Below are 18643 nucleotides of genomic sequence, written 5' to 3'. Positions count from 1 at the left end.
GGGACTGTGATGAACCTCTCTTGTTTGCCAATTGCAGACCATTACACTTGAATGTGTAATCAAAAGAGGAATAACTCACTAAGCCAATAACAGATATATCAGATCCAATGGTTTCTATCAAAGTGATTCTGATTATTTTACTTTAAAGAGTGCACCGTGAGTCACCTCATTCACTCAAACTGTCAGGTGTGGTCTGAGGAGCCCACCATGAGTGATAAAGACATTGGGACACTCCCAGAGTTTAGACGTTGCCTCCCAGAAGCTAGAGACAAAGGTTGGTACAATTCTTTATTATACAAAATTATTTAAGACCCTGATAAGGGTCTAGTGTTCAGAATATATAAAAAACACTTACAACTGAACAATAAAACAACTCAATTAAAAAGCAGGCAAAGGATCTGAATCAACAGTTTTCCAAAGAAGTTACATAAATGGCCAATAAGCACATGAAAAGATACTCAGAATCTCTACCTCATGACCCGTCTTGTCCAGAATCTATACTGAAATCTCAATTCTTTTCTGATTGAGGTACAAGGATGCAAAGAAGGCATAGCCCATCTCCCAATCTCTCTGTTCTCTGTATTTTCCAAACCTCCACTAGGGCGTCTTGTACTTTGGAAGGAATTAGGTAGACCTCACACTTTGGTCCTCATTTAGTTCCTTGAGTCCATCCCCCACTGTTGAGAAATTGAGGAATGGAGGGGACAATGGATTGGCTCCTCATACTGCCAATAGGACTGTGACTGTAAGATTAAGCATGCCATGCCTTCTCCCATATATTCTCCATGACTGACTTCTTCAAAATTTAAGTCGGATGCCAACTCTGCTGGATGACTTCCCAGAATGTGCCCCCTGTTCCCAAACCCAGTTTTGATTCAGGTCCATCTCTCATATGTTCCTCCTGTACTTTATGTATATCTCTGTCACAGGTGGCATTTATTAATGTTGAGTCGACAATAGAGTGTGGTAATGGACACTGGAGTCAGAATGTCTAGGTTTACATTCTGGCTTTATTTCTTATAAAGAAAGTTTCTTAAATTTTGTGCGCCTCAGTGTCTTCATCTAAAATAATAATAATAATAATAACCCCTCTCACATAAAGCTGTTGAGAGAATAAAATAATTGATCTATGGCAGTTAGTATTATATGTTTGGTGCATAGTAATTGATCAATAAATTTCAGCTATAATTATTGTTGTTGCTTAAATCTCTAGTTTATCCAGGGTGTAGGAAACTTCTTAGGGACAGAGAACTTTATCTTATTCCCTTGTCATTCTCTGGGACGAGTAAGTGTGCCAGACACACAGTAGGCACCCAACAAATATTTTGTCATTGTTTTTGAATATAGGCAGAACAAGGGTTTTAAACAGGGGCAAAACCAAAAACAAAAACAAAAACAAAACAAAAACAAAACAAAAATCACACACTTAAGTCTATCTCCGAATACGTAGGGTTCATTTTGCTTCTTTCTGGTCCATGTAATCACCTTTTGGGACTATCCATGGTGCTGACCTTTACCCAAGGTCAGCCCAATGGCTACAAGGACTTATGTAGCCAGAGCCCGCCTCAACAATTTGGGACATATCTTCTGTTAACCTAATATCTCTGCTGCACCCCTAGTCTGACTGAGCATGCTATCACCTCAATGTGCTGAAGACTAAGGCTTTTTAGTAACTCTCCCTACCTGACTTCCTAAATAAGGCTAGTGGACCATCTCCTAAATCCTACCTGGTTCAGCTTCCTCCTCATGACACCAACCACAAAAGCAGTTAGCATTTTTCTCTACCCTCACTCTCTTTCTTGAATTCCTTTCTTGTTTTCATTCCCCCACTACTTTGTTGCTCTTGCTTTTCTCTACCTTTACCTCCTTCCTCCAAGTATGATGAAAAATATTTTATTTGGTGTCCACTTCTTTACTGGTGACCTTTCTCCCCAAAATCTCTTTGGAATCAGTGGCCTATTTTCTCTAAATGCAGACACAGGAAGTATGGGAGGAGAGCAAGAGGCAGGCAGGCTTTTCAGAGGTAGAGAGCTGTATGTTTGACCTCTAACATTCACCTGTTTCAAGTTCAAATATAGGTTTTCTTTAAGACAGAGATGAGGATGAGGGTGGTTATGGAGTCTCTGTGACAAAGCTTGGATGGGAGATAAAACCTAGGTGGAGATTCCCCAAGGATGAATTCTGGTTAAATCACTGGCTCGTGTGGACCAGATTTGGTGAGAGAGACAGTTTTGTTTTTATTTTTGTTTTCCAGAGAAGCTCTGCTAGAAGGAGGGCATCCAAAGACAAAAGGGAAAGTTCTAAGGTTTTTTTCCCTCATGAACCCACTTAAAAGAAATTGTGCTACATCTACATACAAATAAAAATTGGGGCGCCTGGGTGGCTCAGTCGGTTGAGCGTCCGACTTCGGCTCAGGTCATGATCTCATGGTCCGTGAGTTTGAGCCCTGCGTCAGGCTCTGTGCTGACAGCTCAGAGCCTGGAGCCTGTTTCGGATTCTGTGTCTCCCTCTTCTCTCTGTCCCAACCCACTCGCATTCTGTCTCTGTCTCTCTCAAAAATAAATAAACATTAAAAAAATTAAAAAAAAAATCATCCCCATCTTTGAGTAGGAAGACTGACAGCACTTACATTTGCAGCTCCTAACACAGCTGTAACAAAGAACAACCAACAAATTTGGCCTCTGCAAGGAAGTGAAGTGACCACCCAGATTCTTCTGATCATCAGTGTTGAGGGTGCACTGAGACTAAAAAGCTGAGCCAGCTTCTAACTATTTGCATGATCACAAGCATTTACTAGAATGTTTCTAGTAAATTAATATGCAAATTAATATGCATGCACCAACATTTGCTATTGTTTTAGTTAATGTGAGTAAATGGTGTGGTTATTTTTTAGTTTTATTTGTTTTGTTTTGCTTTTTAAAACTAGCACTACTTGGAGACAGGCATTTTTCTAAGAGCTTCCCATACATTAACTCATTCAATTTCCAAAGTAACCAATGATCTATGTGCTATTATTATCCCAGTTTACATATGAAGAAGTGGGGACCAGAGAAGTTAAATAACTTGCCCAAAGTCACATAACACAGCTAGGAAATGACTGTGTCCTTAGAGTCACAATTCAAAATGAGATGTTCTGACTCCAGAGTCTATGTTCTTAACCATCGTATTCTTCTGACCCTTTTAGGAAACTATGTGGGGTGGGGTGGGGTGTAGAAACTGGGTGAATGGTGTAGGAACTGGGTGAATCTGCATTGCTTTAAATGCATTTAAAACAAATGTCAAGGACTCCTTAAAGTGAAAATGAGGAAATATCAGTAAAAATAAATGCAATTGGATGAAGCTGCAAACCAGGTGAGCAAGTTGTCACAGTTTGTGAGCTCGTTCTTACTCACAAGTAAGGGAGCCACTTTCTTATGTACTCACTGCTGTGGAGTCCTAGTTACCTAACTAGCACTCTCCACCTCTGTCCCTCCAAATATACTAGACAATTTGCAACCACAAATTACCACATTATAACAAATATAAAATAGCATTTTATTGTGAAAAAAACTACAGTGAGATATCACCTTACACGTTAGAATGACTAAAACTTACAACTCTAGTAATAACAGGTGTTGGCAAGGATGTGGAGAAACAGGAAGCTAGTGCACTGTTGGTAGGAATGCAAACACAAATAGCCACTATGGAAAACTGTATGGAGGCTCCTCAAAGAATTAAAAGTATAATGACCTTCTGATCCAGCAATCATACTAATTAATGGGCATTTACCGAAAGAATACAAAAACACTAATTCAAAAGGATACATGCACCCCTATGTTTATAGTAGCGTTATTTACAATAGGGAAGATATGAAAGCAGCCTAAATGTCCACGGATAAAGAAGACGTGTTGGATAAATCCAATGGAATATTATTCAGCCATCAAAAAGAATGAAATCTTGCCATTTGCAATCATATGGATGGATCTAGAAAGTGTAATGCTAAGTGAAATAAGTTGATCAAAGAAAGACAAACACCATATGATTTCACTCCTATGTGGTATTTAAGAAACAAAACAAACAAGCAAAGGGAAAAAAATAAGAGACAGAAATCAAGAAACAAACTCTTAATTATAGAGAACTGATGGCTACCATAGGGGAGGTGGGTAGGGGGATGGGTTAAATAGATGATGGGGATTTAGGTGCACTTGTCAGGATGAACACATGGTGATGTATGGAAGTGTTGAATCACTATATTGTACACCTGAAGCTAATATCTTACTGTATGTTAACTAACTGGAATTAAACTAAACACTTTAAGAAATTAATTAAAACAATATTTAGGAAAAAATTAAAACAAAACAAAAGAAGATCTGAATTGAAACCTCTGGAAATTTCTCAAATTATTCTTTATGATTTACTCTTTTAAATCATGGAATATATTTGAGCAAAGTCTCTGCCAGTCTACCCTTTTCCTGTGGTTCACTTCCTGTAGTTTCTAACATCCATCTTGCCAAACGGCCCCTTCTCTCTGCTTGTGCCAAAACTGCTTTTCTGCACCTCTCTCTCTCACCTTGGGTCACACAAGTTGTCTTGGGGTGGACAAGTCACCCCATGACTTGGACTGATTACTAATCAGGTTCCCTCTTTCATACTTTTCTTCTCCCCAGTGAGTCCAACATTCTGCGGTTACCTTCTCCCTCTGTCCTCTCCTATTCCCAGGTGAATTCATTTCTTCTCAAGAAATCTCCAACTCCCATCTACATCAGTAATTCCCTTCCTCTTCACCTTTTTCTTCCTTGCCCCATTTCCATTGGAAAATCTCTCACACAGAAGTTCTTCATTCTCTCTATAAACCAGCCAAGCAGACTTCCATCTCTCTTGTTGGCTACTGTATCCTCAGAGCCTAGAGCAGCGCCTGTCACTCACTGGACAGTCATGAACAACCAAAGGAGATTAAAGTTATGACTGGTTGATTACATCAAAATTGTCTTTGGAACAACTGTCTCAAACAAGAAGAAAAACATCATGTTTTACATTTCTTAAAAATTTCTTATTAAATTAACATTCAGCACCTTTGATCTGGTTATAAAAAGTAATGCTTATTGAAGAATATTTTGAAACTATATCAAGGCGTTTATTTAAAGAGAAACACAATAAAGAAAACTAGTGGGTGTGAGGGTCATACAGACAAGATGGGGCCGATGGTACAGGTACAGGCCTTTCATCAAGCTCTGCCACTACTCCGTCCTGTTCCTCGGCATGGCCTACAGAGACAAGCGCTATAGTTACTGAAACCTTGGGCAGAAGAGGAAAGGAGGATGGCAGCTGAGGAGAGAGAGAAGAGGATGAAAAGAAATGGGATGAGGGAGAACTGGAAGAAGCCCAGGATGACAGCATGCTAAAGTGAGCCTGCCTTTCTCTGGTACAGTGTGGATGAATAAAGCTTTCTGTGCTATGAGATGCTCAGGAAGTAAGGAAAGGAGGGAGGGAGGTGGGGAAGGAAAGAAAAGGAAAGGAAAGGAAGGAAAGAAGGAAGAAAACTAGTGCCATTTGTCCTTCCATTGCCCCCATTGGAATTTTCCTAAAAGTATATTCCTCTATAGGCCCATCAGATTAAATTTCTTTTTCCTTGACTATCGGCACCCACTGTATGTTTTTTAAAGGTATTTCTTATTCAGTTGTATTGCTTTTTTGGCTATTTAAGACTTACTAGTATTATTACTAGTATTATTATACTAGTATTACTAGTATATTACTAGTATTAGTACTAATACTCTGCTCTTATTCACTGCAATGTATAAAATTTTAGCTATATTCTGTGTGAAATAGGCTTTTCTGAACTAACCTAAAAACATAAGTGCCCCTCTTAACCTTGTTTCCATAAGCAAATGCATTGCAGGTAAGCAGCTGACATACAGATGGTTAGAACACAAGCTGTTCGTATGTCATTGACTGTCTGGAACGTCAGGACCTGTGACTTTTACTGCCACATGATATGCAGCAAAAAAGCAGTTACATGTGTGTCTTCATTTCTATGTGATCATCCTTCTCCCAAGCACAGACAGATGTTTTAAGGTTTCTGCGAGCTGAGGGGAGAACAGAAGTTCTCTAGCAACAACAACAAAATACACAATAAATCAACAAGGCAAGACAGCCATTAAACTCCTTATGAGCTTGGCACATTAGTCCATCCAAAGAAAATTTTATGAGACAGCGTGCAGAAACAGATTTCTTAAAAAGGCTTTTCTGATTCAAGGCATAAATCTAAGAAAGAATGCTAAGAACTCACAGGCACCCACTAGCAACAAAACTTGACCAAAGGGCAGGCTAAGTATAAAATGGAGAATATAGAGAGTGGAGAAAAATAGCAAATATAGCCAATTATTATCTACCTTACACTAAACAAATTAAAATAAGATAATACAGGGGCGCCTGGGTGGCTCAGTCAGTTGAGCGTTCCACTTCGGCTCAGGTCATGATCTTGAGGTCCGTGAGTTCGAGCCCCGCGTCGGGCTCTGTGCTGACAGCTCAGAGCCTGGGGCCTGTTTCAGATTCTGTGTCTTCCTCTCTCTCTGACCCTCCCCCATTCATGCTCTGTCTCTCTCTGTCTCAAAAATAAATAAGCATTAAAAAAAAAGATAATACAAATTTAAAATAGGAAGTTATTTTGATGGATATGAATTTGGACCATTCAGGACTGGGAGCAGGGGGACTATATTAGTTTAATAGCAACTTAACTGCTCTTAATGGAATTTTCCAAAAGTTACAATATTGATTTAAATAACTGTATTAGAAAAGTTTTGTATATTTCTCACTTATTTACAGGATGAAAAGAAGTATATGGTAGCATAGACAATACAAAATGGCCACCAACTATTAAAACAACATTTTTGGCAACTGGGTAATACATGTAAAATGGAAATAAATGGAAAGTAGACCTAGAACAATTAAGAAAGTTGTTATGTTTCCAGAAACCTTGAAGTAACACTCCTCTATGATGTCCAGAAGCCACACTCAGCTATGACAACAAAGAAAAAAGATACCTAGAAAAATCAAAGAAGGATCACATTTCTGAGACCTTTTCTGGGATCCACAAACACAGACAAAAGACAAAGATTAAAAATAACAAAACCTGGTTTGTGAAATAGAAAAGTAAAAGGAAAACAAGGAACATCTGGAAATAATGGATGGTAACAGAATGCCAAAGTGGATGTTGTTCCAAGAAATTATGAAAAGATCAAACTTAACGTTGAGCATTTAGATGCAGGCCTACTTGCCTAAATCCATGATCTACTCTGTGTTGGTGCTGCTGCTCATGACAGCTACTGGGACCAGTGGGGAAAGAGCCTTGCCTTAGAGGAGGGACACACACACAGCACTCCTTGAGACTTAAGCCATAAGGTCCCTCTGCCCTCATTTATACTACAGCTTTAGGATACAACATAACAGAAAGAGCTCAAGACAATAGCACTGGCAGCCCTCTAGCTTGACTATCTTTTGCTGGAGAAATCTCATACTGGGGTTTGGTGGTCAAATGACTTATTTCCCCATTGGGGAAAAGATGAGGTCCAAGTAGCTCTAGGCCTACCTAAAGATTCATGACCCTACTCCAAGCAAATGGCCATAGAGAGCAGAGAGCTTCATTCAGCGCATACACCAAAGAGGATTTCATCAAGGTTATAACTGTACGGGGTCACCTGGGTGGCTCAGTCAGTTAAGTGCCGACTTCAGCTCAGGTCATGATCTTGTGGTTCGTGAGCTCAAGCCCCGTGTCAGGCTCTGTGCTGACAGCTCGGAGCCTGGGGCCTGCTTCGGATTCTGTGTCTCCAACTCTCTCTGCCCCTCCCCTGTTCATTGTCTCTGTCTGTCTCTCTCTCTGTCAAAAATAAACATTTAAAAAAATTTTTAAAAGGTGAGAACCGTTACTATGGTGGCCAAATTCAGTAAAGTTTCCAAATTCCTTTGACTTCCACTGTACTTTTTTTAAGAACTGGTAAATCTAAGCCTATCTGGAGCCAGTCATAAAGATGAACCCCTTGTGAAATTGGCCAAAGCAACAATGCTTTGTCTACACGTGCTGCATCAGTTAGGATGATTTTGGCAACAAGCAACAACAACAAAAAAATCACACTTATGGCTTAATTACAAGGACATTAATAGTTCACTAAGAAGTCCAGGTAATCAGTCCTAAGGTTGATTTTGTTGTTCAATTATGTCACCAAGGACTCCAACTCTTTCTAAATGTTTATTTATTTTTGAGAGAGAGAGAGAAGGCAGCAAGTTGGGAAGGTGCAGAGAGAGAGGGGAACAGAGGTTGAGAAGTAGGCTCCAGGCCAGGTGCAGGGCTTGAACTCACAAACCATGAGATCATGACCTGAGCCAAAGTTGGATGCCCAACTAACTGAGCCACCCAGGTGCCCCAGTGCCCCAGCTCTTTGTATGCTTGAGTCCACTCCTCTCAGGGCGTTAGTGTTAATCCTTGTGGTCACAGTTCCAGGCATGACATATTTATATTACAGCTTTCAAAGTTAAAAGTGGAGGAAAGTAAACAAATACTTTTTCTTTGCATTATGTTGTTCTTATCAGAAAGGAAGCAGGGGAGCCTGGGTGGCGCAGTCGGTTAAGCGTCCGACTTCAGCCAGGTCACGATCTCGCGGTCCGTGAATTCGAGCCCCGCGTCGGGCTCTGGGCTGATGGCTCGGAGCCTGGAGCCTGTTTCCGACTCTGTGTCTCCCTCTCTCTCTGCCCCTCCCCCGTTCATGCTCTGTCTCTCTCTGTCCCAAAAATAAATAAACGTTGAAAAAAAAAATTTAAAAAAAAAAGAAAGGAAGCATTTCTCCTGAATTCTCTGGTGGATTCCTCTTAAATCGATTGTTTAGAACTTAGTCATCACATGCTCACTCCTGGGCCATTACTTTCAAGAAGGAACCAAGTTGTTATAATTGGTTGGGCAACAGTGTGTAGCTAGAGTGAAGTTGGGATTCTGCTGTTAAGGAATGGAGAAGAAACTGTGCAAACTTGGCCTTTGGGAAAGCGTAAGTAGGTAAATAAGAAGTCTAAGTGAGATATAATACAGACTATATAAATGTTTATGATGCTGCTGTGGCATGGATAGGCTAAGTAATGCTGCAGAAACAAACAACTCCAAGTAAAAAGAGGTTTATTTCCTGCCCAATTAACATGTCCATAATGGGTTCACTGCAACTCTACTCACAGACCCAGGCTCACAGAGTAGCTCCTATATGGGATGTTGCTGTTCTCACAACAGAGGAATAAGACCATGGTGAACTAGATGCTGGTTCTTAACGTTTGCTCCAAAATGATACCTGTCACTTATACCTCCAGTTTATTGCCTAAAGCAAGTCATTTGGCCATGCCTGGGTTCAACAGCCAGGTGTATTATCCTCCTGCAGGAAGGTAAGCTCATGGTGGGGCAACAAATATCTTGAATGGAAATGCAATCTATCAAGATGAACGTGTGGGGCACCTGGGTGGCTCAGGTGGTTGACTCTTGGGTGGCTCAGTTGGTTGACTCAGTTGGTTGACTCTTGATTTTGGCTCAGGTCATGATCTCACTGTTCCTGGGATGGAGCCCTGCATCAGGCTCTACGTTGACAGCATGGAGCCTGATTGGGATTCTCTCTCCCCCCCTCTCTCTCTGCCCCTTCCCTGCTTGTGTGCTCTCTCTCTCTCTCTCTCTCTCTTTCAAAAATAAGTATTTAAAAAAAAAAGATGAATGTGTCACTTAGCCATTATTCACTTCAATATGGTCCTGCACATTCGTGACTCACCATTAAGCTTTTGTACAACTTGCTTGAGTCTTTCTGTTGCCATTAAAGCATAGCAGCCAGATCTTACCATTTATCCTATGATAAGCCACCTGAAGAACCAGGAAATGTATAATAGCATTTACTGTTTTCTTCTTAAAATTTTTTTCAATAAACAATGCAACCATATTAAAAACAACTTAAAACAGCCATAAAAAATCCCATTTCCTGGGCGCCATCCCCTTTTCCCTTCAGCTCTAAGCCCTTCTGGGTACAGAAAGGATTTTTAACTGCCTTACAACCCCTCATGTTCTTTTTCTAATCTAGAATTAGGCTGGCTCAAGGGATAGTTCTGACACAAGCACAATAGCCTAATCTTTCATAGTTCATGGCCTAGTTGAAAAAAGGATACATTTTGTTGTTGAGAAGCTCATTTATACTGGGGGAAAACCCTACCTAAAGCTCTCTTTAGTCCTTCCAGGACACAGCCTGCCTGATAAAGTCCTTGCAAAGCAATTCTCTCAGAGCATTCTTTCTTTCACATTCCACTCCTGTATCTTCAGGATAAAAACGGGACAATTACGTAACTGTGACTTCTCTGCGATTAATTATGGGAGGAAACATTGCTTTCATTGTTGCCTACGACTTTGCAGAGCATTTAAAGCAAGCTTTTGCACTTAGAGCTTACTTTAATTTACTTCGTGATTAATAAACTTCTATGGCAACATATTTTAAAGAAATCATGTATGACTTTTCTGAAAGTTAGTAAACTTTTTTTGTTCTCTAAAGAACTCAAAATGAGTTTGAATAGGGCACACATAACGTATCAATTTGCCATTACTCCCATCCGTCAAAACACCATTCTACCTTCTCTATGAATGTGAATGCTTTAGGTAACTCACGTAAGTGGAATCATAGAGTATTTTTCTTTTGAACTGGCTTATATCATTTAACATAATGTCCCCAAGGTTCATCCATGCTGCCTCCTGTTCAGAATTTCCTGGTTTTAAGTCTATTAATCTGTAAACTGATGTACTTGATAATGTGTTTTATTTTTTATTTTTATTATTTTTAAAGTTTATTAATCTATTTTTTTAATATGAAATTGTCAAATTGGTTTCCATACAACACCCAGTGCTCATCCCAACAGGTGTCCTCCTCGATGCCCATCACCCACCCTTTCCTCCCTCCCACCCCCCCATCAACCCTCAGTTTATTCTCAGTTTTTAAGAGTCTCTTATGGTTTGCCTCCCTCCCTCTCTAACTTTTTTTTCCCCTTCCCCTCCTTCATGGTCTTCTGTTAAGTTTCTCAGGATCCACATAAGAGTGAAAACATATGGCATCTGTCTTTCTCTGTAGGACTTATTTCACTTAGCATAACACCCTCAAGTTCCATCCATGTTGCTACAAAGGGCCATATTTCATTCTTTCTCATTGCCCCGTAGTACTCCATTGTGTGTATAAACCACAATTTCTTTATCCATTCATCAGTTGATGGACATTTAGTCTCTTTCCATAATTTGGCTATTGCTGAAAGAGAATGTTGAAGTCTCCATTTGTAATTGTGGATTTATCTATTTTCTCCTTTCAATTCTATCAGTTTTTGTTTTATATATTTGAAGCTCTGTTGCTAGCTGTATACAGTTCAGGATTGTTATGTCTTCTTAGTGAATTGACAATTTTGTTATTATGTAATTTACTTCTTTTTTTTTTTTTAATTTTTTTTTCAACGTTTATTTATTTTTGGGACAGAGACAGAGCATGAACGGGGGAGGGGCAGAGAGAGAGGGAGACACAGAATCGGAAACAGGCTCCAGGCTCCGAGCCATCAGCCCAGAGCCCGACGCGGGGCTCGAACTCACGGACCGCGAGATCGTGACCTGGCTGAAGTCGGACGCTTAACCGACTGCGCCACCCAGGCGCCCCTGTAATTACTTCTTTATACTTGTTCATTTTCCTTGTTCTGAAGTCTATTTTGTCTAATTAATATGGCCACTCCAGATTTATTTTGGTTATTAGTTTTTGCATATGTATCTTCTTCCATCCTTCTTTCTACCTATTTGTATTATTCAAAGTGGACTTCTTACAGATAGTATATAATTGGATCTTTATTTTTAACTAAAATGACACTGTATTTTAACTGGTGTTTACAGAACATTTCCATTTAATGTAATTGCTGATATGGTTGGACTTAACACTTTATTATTTTTTTCAGTTTGTCCCTTTTTCTTCATATCTCAGTTTCTCCTTTTCTGGTTTCTTCTGGATTATTTGAGTATCTTTTAGTTTACTATTTTAACTTATCTTTTGGCTTTTTATACTATATACTTTGCATAATATTTGTAATGATTGCTCTAAGGATTAAAATATACTTAACTTTGATAATCCACTTATTAATATTTTATTATTCTAAATAAAATCTAGGAAACTTTCAATCTTATAGGCTACATTACACACTTTATGTTGTAATTATCTATTTACATTATATAATTACATTATGTAATTATACATAAATGTATTACATTTATGTACACTGAAAATCCTACCATTTAATGTCATATTGTTTATTGCAACCATTATACATATTTTAAACGTTTATTTATTTGAGAGACCACGTGAGCGGGGAGATAGAGAGGGAGATAGAGAATCCGATGCAGGCTCAGTGCTGTCAGCACAGAGCTTGATGTGGGGCTCAAACTCACAAACCGTGAGATCATGACCTGAGCTGAAGTCGGATGCTTAACCGAGTCACTCAGGCGCCCCAACCGTTGTACATATTTTAAAGAACTACACAAGAGTAGAACTACTTAAATTTCTACTCAAGAGGAGTAGTACAGTGTTATATTTACCCATATATTTCCTATTTCTGGTGCTCTTCCTTTACTCCTAAAATTTCAAGTTTCCTTCTGGTATTATTTCCCTTAGACCTGAAGAATTCCTCTAGCATTTCTTTTAGGGCAGGTGTATTGGCAATAAATTCTCTTAATTTCCCTTTATCTGAGACTTTATTTTGCCTTCATCATTGAATATTTTCACAGAATATAGAAATCAGGGTTGATGTTTCTTCTCTTTCAGCATTTAAAACATTTTCTAAGTTGTTCCATTGCTTTCTATCTCCATGATTTCTGCTGAGCAACTCATGATATTTTGATCATTTTGCTTCTATACGTAGTGTGCCATTTTTCTTTTTCCAAGTTTTTCTTTAATTTGAAGCAGTTTGATTACAATGCATCTGGACAGTTTTTTGTTTATTTCAGTTTACTTTCTTTGGGATTTATGGAACTTCTTGAATCTTTATAATCATGTTTTTGACAGGTCATCCTATATTTCTCACAATATTTATCTGCACCAATCTCTTTCTCCTCTCTTTCTGGGACTCCAAACACATGTACGTTATACCTTTTTCTCTTTTTTTAAATTCCAGTGTAGTTAACACACAGTGTTATATTAGTTTCAGGTGTACAATACAGTAATTCAACAGTTCTATATATTACTCAGTGCTCATCAGGATAAGTATACTCTTAATCCCCTTCACCTATTTCACCCATCCCCGCCGACCCATCTCCCCTCTGGTAACCATCTGTTTGTTCTCTATAGTTCAGTCTTTTTTGGGTGTTCTTTTCCCCCCACCTTTGTTGGTTTTGTTTCTTAAATTCCACATGAATGAAATCATATGGTATGTCTTTCTCTGATTGACTCATTTCACTTAGCATTATACTCTCTAGATCCATCCGTGTTGTTGCAAATGGCAAGATTTCATTCTTTTTTATGGCTGAATACTCCTCCATTGTATATATACACCACATATACTTTGTCCATTCATCTGCTGATGGACAGTTGGACTGTTTCCATAGTTTGGCGATTGCAAATAATGCTGCAATAAACACAGAGATGCATATATTGCTTTGAACTAGTGTTTTCCTATTGTTTGGGTAAATATCCAGTAGTGCGATTCCTGGATTGCACATGATAGTTCTATTTTTAATTTTTTGACCTCAGGTATGTTATACCTTTGATACTGTTCCATAAGTACATGAGACTCTGATAATTTTTTTCTCTGTCGCTCAAATTGGATAATACATGTTGATATTGGTTAAGTTCACTGACTCTTTCCTCTATCATTTCCATTCTACAACTGAGCCCATCTACTGAATTTTTTCACAATTATTGCAGTTTTCAGTTTGTACATTTCCATTTGGTCCCCTCTCCTCTGAAATATGCTTTATTTTTACTTAGAAATATGCATTTTTAAGTGTATAGGTGAGTAGTGTTAAATACATTCACATTGTTGTGCAATCAATCTTCAGAACTCTTTTCATCTTGCAAAACTGAAACTCTATACCCATTAAACAACTCCCCATTCCCTACTGCCCCCATGGTTCTTTCTTATAGCTTCTATTTCTCTAGAGAATTTCTACCTTTCCATTCATTTCAAGAGTATTCTCTCTACTTCTTGAAGCTGGGCTATAATAGCTGTTTTATTATTTATTTTATTTTATTTTATTTTTGGGACAGAGAGAGACAGAGCATGAACGGGGGAGGGGCAGAGAGAGAGGGAGACACAGAATCGGAAACAGGCTCCAGGCTCTGAGCCATCAGCCCAGAGCCCGACGCGGGGCTCGAACTCACGGAGCGCGAGATCGTGACCTGGCTGAAGTCGGACGCTTAACCGACTGCGCCACCCAGGCGCCCCTATAATAGCTGTTTTAAAGTCATTGCCTGATAAGTCTAACACTTGAGCCATATTGAGGTTTGTTTTTCTTGCGAGTTGTTGAGATTTTTATATTGTACGTGACTTTTTAAAAGATACTAAATGGTAGGGCCAGCACCAGAACTAGTCTGTTAACTCTGTCCAGTGCTCTTTGAAGTGACCCATGGAGCCTTAATTGTATGCACATCACATTCATATTTCAATTAATGATCAGGCAAGTCATAATTAGAAGATTGCCTTTGGAGCCAAAGTGAAGGCTTTTTAGTGCTATTTCTGCATATCATCATTTCAGGTAGAAATCTTGAGCTGAGTGAACAATTATCCTTTCCTCCTACTACAATGAATACTAGATGTCACGAACAATGATAGCCCTTCCTGTTCCCATTTGGATATTCCTCTTGGCAAAAATGATACTCAGTGATAAAACACACACACCACACGCCGAGGCAACCAAGATTCAGTGGGTGAATTCCAAAATCCCCTTTCAACCCCAAATCTGTAAGTCACTCAGCATGTTCAGTCACTGGCAAGCCATGAAGAAAGGTATTTTAGGAAAGTAAACATCACAGATCTGAGATAATAAGAAAAGGTAGAGGAATGGTAGGTGGCATGTAAGGGTGATAAGTACAGGCAGGAGCAAAGGACATCACTTAAGTTATGAATTATTCACTAAAAGAGAAAAAAGGGAAACACATGAGGAAATGGAGAAAGAAAGGATAGATACATTCAATGGACATTTTAATCATTAATTCACACAGCCATGTGTACAAGAATCTTGGTTCATTAAGTGTGATAGTCCAGAGTTGATTAAATCTTCTCACTTCTTTACTGTGGGGGAATATGAACACCAGCAAGTGCTTCCATCCCTACGACAGGAATATATTTTTTCATCTAGACGTTTAGTTAAAAGTTCAAGGATAATCTGCTCAATCTGTTTAATGTAGCCAACAAATAAACTGTATATGCCACATCTTCTAGATCAACTTGCACATCTATGTTTTAACAAGGGAATTTAGAACTCAGCTAAAAACCAAAAAGTACTGGACCATTATAACATTTTCCCAGTTGTGGGATTTAAGAGAATTTTTATTTGCTAAGAAGTAAAGACTCACCTATTTGTGTCCCATCAGGATTTCTTTAACAACTCAACAGGTTTAATCCTAAACAATTTGGGACTATAAGGATCTGTCATTATCATTAGTATACTTATCCCCAGTAGTATCTAGTTTTATTCCATTCCCCCAAAACTGTCAAAATTTCCATATCACTTTATATACATTTTAACACTAACTCTAGACTCATCATTGAAAGACTTTATTCATGTAAACACTAAGATTTCATCAAGTTTATAACATGGTAATGAGAAGGCACTTCTCTTATTTCTCTTTACCAACCCAAATTTTTTATCTTTGTTTCAGTTAACAATCTCCCTTTCAAATTTATGATGTTACTGAATCTATAGATTGTGAAAAACGTTCTGTATGTAATTCAGGTATTTCGCTAATTCAGATGCATATGTGAATATACTGCTCCAGCTAGGATGAACCAGTCAAGTCCTTTATTTCTAGGAAGCCCCACGTATTTATATATTGTACAAACCTTCAGCACTTTCATGAAACCAGATCAATCACCTGTACTGCCATCAAAGTTGCCACCAAGCTTGTAGCTCCTTCTGAATAAAGTGAAGCTGCCATCCCAGACAGAAATGACTGCACGGAGTAGTTGCTTGATCCAAGGGTTGCTACTTTTCAGGCTAGTCAGCAGCCTATGAGGTGGTCCAAGACAAGAACTACCCAACAGGAATAATCATGACAAACTGAGCCAATCAGGTCAGCCTCCTTGGGACAGCTGAAGAACAAAGGAAGAAATTGGTAGTGGGCACAGAAATGAGGACACCCCTGGAGAGAAGGCAATAAGTATAAGTGATGGAAAATCAGAGGCCAGGGAACAGAGAGAAAACAGAACAGAAAGGAAGTCAAAAGTAACAGAAACAAAGACAGAAAGAAGCTGATTCCCTGTAATGGTGGAACAGCCGCCAAGTAGGGAAAAACGAAAGCCCACAGCTGATGAAATGATAAACAAAAGAGAACTGTATATGCTGTGTTCTGAAATTATTCCAACTTATCATCTTCTGTTAGCTCAGGTTATGCTGTTTCTGTTGCAGTTTCAATGTTTCCTCAAGTGTCTTTCTGCTCTTGCAACTTGAGTCTACCACTATTAACTAAATTACATTTATTCATTTATGCACAGATCAGTAAGTCTATGCAACATTGCTATTCTGAAGGGATCATTTTAATTTCAAAAGGTCTTAACTGTGGTTGGGCATTTATGTAACATTTTATTTCTTCAATTTTGGTGCTAGTAACTGAATTACCTGAATATAATGAGGTGCCTTAAATTGGCTACCTACACTCACCTACCACTAATAAATATATGTTTATATGTTTATATTTAAATCAGATGCCTTGCAATCCCTGGTACTTACCTCTGTATTTAAGTTAAATTTCTTTTTTTTTTTTATTTTATTTAAAAAAAATTTTTTTTTTTCAACGTTTATTTATTTTTGGGACAGAGAGAGACAGAGCATGAACGGGGGAGGGGCAGAGAGAGAGGGAGACACAGCATCGGAAACAGGCTCCAGGCTCCGAGCCATCAGCCCAGAGCCTGACGCGGGGCTCGAACTCACGGACCGCGAGATCGTGACCTGGCTGAAGTCGGACGCTTAACGACTGCGCCACCCAGGCGCCCCTTAAGTTAAAATTTTCAACTTGCTCCTTCCTATAAATAAGGAATTGCGTTTTGTCACTGAGAGAGAACATGAACTCAAAAACTTTTTGATTCAGACCTCACTCTAAGGTCTCTACCTGACATAGGAGTGACTGTTCTAGGAGCATTAATACTGCAAGTATAAGTTACACTACGGCCAACCAGTGACCAGAATTAATTCACATAGGGACCTGTTTATCTGTTGTTTAAAAAGTGTCCATTAATTCTTAGATTAATTTCTGACTAAGGCCATCATGGTTTTTTGTACCTGCAAAAAAAGAACATTTGAGAACCTAGCTTGTGTACTAATACCAAAGCCACTGATTGCTGGAAAACCGTAGTGCTCAAGGTCTTGAAACAGAGACGGTGCTTGGGAATATTTTCATTATCTCCTTTCCTAATTATGCTATACATTGGTTTGATTATTTAGAATATTATTAACTGTTATTATTATTTGAATAAAATATTTAGAATATTATTAAAATACCATTATGACAAAAAGCTTAAGGACAGTTTGAGGTATTGCACATGCTCTTTATAGATATTCTTTTAAGTCTCACAATACAAAAATACAACTTTAAATGTCTTCTTTTGCCTGATAGTCTGTTAAAAAGAAATACAAAGAGTTTGGAGAAATTAAAGGCTCACTGTTATCTGCAGAAGTGGCTTCTTCTGATAAGAATTTGAAGGCATTATGGCCATGCTTCTCAGAACTCAATTCTTTTTCTTTAAAGTTTTCTCTATGTACTTTCTGCTTAATTTTTCTGTGAAACAAAAACTGCCTAAAAATAAAGTCTGTCTAAAAAAATGAATCCAGGGGTGCCTGAGTGGCTCAGTTGGTTAAGCGTCTGACTTCGGATCAGGTCATGATCTCATGGTTTGTGGGTTCAAGCCCTGTGTGGGGCTCTGTGCTGACAGCTCCAAGCCTGGAGCCTGCTTTGGATTCTGTGTCTCCCTCTCTCTCTGACCCTCCCTCGCTTGCACGTGCTCTATCCCAAAAATAAATAAACGTTTAAAAAATGTTTGTTTTTTTTTTAATTTTTTTTTTCAACGTTTATTTATTTTTGGGACAGAGAGAAACAGAGCATGAATGGGGGAGGGGCAGAGAGAGAGGGAGACACAGAATGGGAAACAGGCTCCAGGCTCTGAGCCATCAGCCCAGAGCCCGACGCAGGGCTCGAACTCACGGACTGCGAGATCGTGACCTGGCTGAAGTCGGACGCTTAAACCGACTGCGCCACCCAGGCGCCCCTAAAAATGTTTTTTAAATGAATCTAGATTTAGGTCTTACACCCTTTACAAAAATTAACTCAGAGGGATCATAAACGTGATGTAAATGCAAAGCTATAAATCTCCCAGAAAATAAGAGAAAACCTAGATGATCTTAGTATGCCAGTGACTTTTCAGACCTAACAGCAAA

The sequence above is a fragment of the Lynx canadensis genome, chromosome A1 (assembly GCF_007474595.2).
Source record: "Lynx canadensis isolate LIC74 chromosome A1, mLynCan4.pri.v2, whole genome shotgun sequence".
Taxonomy (NCBI): Eukaryota; Metazoa; Chordata; class Mammalia; order Carnivora; family Felidae; genus Lynx; species Lynx canadensis.
The sequence above is the reverse complement of the archived record's forward strand: the minus strand, read 5'-3'. Positions refer to the sequence as shown.